Genomic DNA, 2,500 nt, shown 5'->3' with positions numbered 1-2,500 from the left:
CCTCGGACCTTGAAAATCCAGGAGAGGGCCACGTGGAGGTGTCGCGCCGGTTCGTACCCATATCCGCAGCAGGTCTCCAAGGTAAAGAGCCTCTAGTCGATAGATTAATGTAGGTAAGGGAAGTCGGCAAATTGGATCCGTAACTTCGGAATAAGGATTGGCTCTGAGGAGCGGGGCGTGTCGGGCTTGGTCGGGAAGCGGGTCTGGCTGACGTGCCGGGCCTGGGCGAGGTGAACACATTATTGCGAATCCGAGCTCGGTCCCGTGCCTTGGCCTCCCGCGGATCTTCCTTGCTGCGAGGCTTCCGTCTTGAACGGTCGTCCTCTTCGGCCGCCATTCAACGCTCAGCTCAGAACTGGCACGGACTAGGGGAATCCGACTGTCTAATTAAAACAAAGCATTGCGATGGCCCCCACGGGTGTTGACGCAATGTGATTTCTGCCCAGTGCTCTGAATGTCAACGTGAAGAAATTCAAAAAAGCGCGGGTAAACGGCGGGAGTAACTATGACTCTCTTAAGGTAGCCAAATGCCTCGTCATCTAATTAGTGACGCGCATGAATGGATTAACGAGATTCCCTCTGTCCCTATCTACTGGGTCTTATAAGCGTCAGGGACTTATATCATGGTATAACCCTGACGCACCAACCCCTCCTTCACGTGGTAGGACCTGGACACCTTCGGGTGACTAACGGGGCTCTGGTAAGAGAGTTCCTGCGAGAGTTCTCGCCATGCGACAACCGCAGCTCTGGGAAGAGAGCTCTTGCGGAGTTGTCGCATGGCGGGGACCGCGGCTCTCAGAGAGCTCTGCGTGAGTTGTCGCTCTGCGACAACCGCGGCTCTCTCATTAAGAGAGTTCTGGCGGAGTCATCGCTTTTGCGATGACCGCGGCTCTCAGGGAGCCCATGCGTGTGTTATCGTTCGCGATAACCGCGGCTCTCACCCGGAAGACTCCCCTCTGCCGCGACGACCCACCGGATACATCCGGTGGTATGTTGCAGAACGGGAGAAACGGGGGGCTTACCTTAACCGGTCGGCCTAACGGGGAGGCGAACCCCTTGAACAAACCCTTAACCTCTAAGCTGAGAACGCGGCGAAAGAGGTCCCGTGCTTACACGGGCGGTCGGTGGGTCCATCGACCATTAGCGCAAACCTCAGGATACCAGGCGAAACCTGAGCGTAAAAAAGCCTTCTCCCCGGAAAGGGCGTAACCCGGGGAGCGACCGTCTTTCGTCCCAACTCGTGGGAACAAACATGTATAAATCTTATAAAAACAAATACAAAACGAAGAAGAAGGGAGACAAAAATGGAAAGACAGGAGAAAGGAAGACGGAGGCGAAGAAAGAAACGACCCAGGCACACAGGGAAAATGCTAGTGCCTGGGAGGTCGTTATAGACTCAGGCGATTCTCAGTCGGAACTAAGCTCCGATGAGATCGACCTGAAGACAGTTCTTACGAAGATGAAGGGAAGGAAGAGAATTAAGGACTTGGCAACTCCCAGCGACTCGTGTGACGAACCGCACAAAGCAAAATATCCCAAAGAACTCGAAGATGATTACTTGAACAGCGACGACGAAGTCGAGCTGCCTCCGAGACCAGAGGGCCTAGTGCTAACTGAGGTGTTGAGCACCTCAAAGAAACTAAGAAGGTTTCTCAGATCCCTAGGACTTGAGCAATCCATATTAAAGGAAGGTGAAGAGCTCCTTGACACCATGATCAAGGAGCAGGAGGAAGTGTCGATGGAAGGATGCAGGTTCCGCATGGAACTAATCAATGAGATCAAAGATCTCAAAGTGAAACTGAATGCAGAGCAAGAACGACAGGAAGAGCAACCTGTCGAGAAAAAACTAAATGAGATATCGGCCAAGCTAGATAGTCTCATGTCTGAAAGAAGCCGCGGCCAAGAGGTTCAACCCTCCAAACCGCTGCTCTATTCAGACATTATCAAAGCGAATAAGTCAACAAGACAAGTGGCCAAAAAGACTGCCGTAAAGGAGTCTAAGCCAGCAGCTGCTATCTACCCTGTTAAGGGTAGTCAAATCAAGAGTAGCGAGGAAACTAAGAGAGTACTGTCGGATTGTATCAATCCGACAGAACAGAAGATACGAATCCGGAACCTGAGGAAACTCGGGAACTCCGGTATTCTAATAGAGACAGAATCTGCTAAGGACCTTGAGCAAGTCCTTAGCAACAGAGACCTAAGGGAGAAAATGGATATTGGTCCCCTCCGAAAGAGGAGACCAAAGATAATCATATTTGGAGTCCCCTCTGAGACATCAGAGGAGGAACTCCAACAGGCAATCCTCAGGCAGAACCTCGAGTTGAACTCGGAGGAGGAATTAGAAGAGGAGTTCAAACTCCTCTTCAAAACAGGAAAAAAGGACAGAGAGGTCACCAACTGGGTGGCAGAGGTCTCTCCAAAGACCCGGAAAATCCTGCTGAGCAGGAACCGGGTATTTATAGGGTTCCACGCCTACGGGCTCAAGGACTATATAACTGCA

The 2,500-nt window shown here is 51.6% G+C and overlaps 1 pseudogene; it reads left to right on the top strand.

Annotated features, from left to right (window-relative positions):
- LOC143365132 (large subunit ribosomal RNA) overlaps positions 1-2,500 on the top strand; it is a 6,601-nt pseudogene that overhangs the window by 2,213 nt on the left and 1,888 nt on the right.

This window comes from Halictus rubicundus, unplaced genomic scaffold (assembly GCF_050948215.1).
Source record: "Halictus rubicundus isolate RS-2024b unplaced genomic scaffold, iyHalRubi1_principal scaffold1364, whole genome shotgun sequence".
Lineage (NCBI taxonomy): Eukaryota > Metazoa > Arthropoda > Insecta > Hymenoptera > Halictidae > Halictus > Halictus rubicundus.
This window is presented reverse-complemented; position numbering and strand designations above follow the sequence as displayed.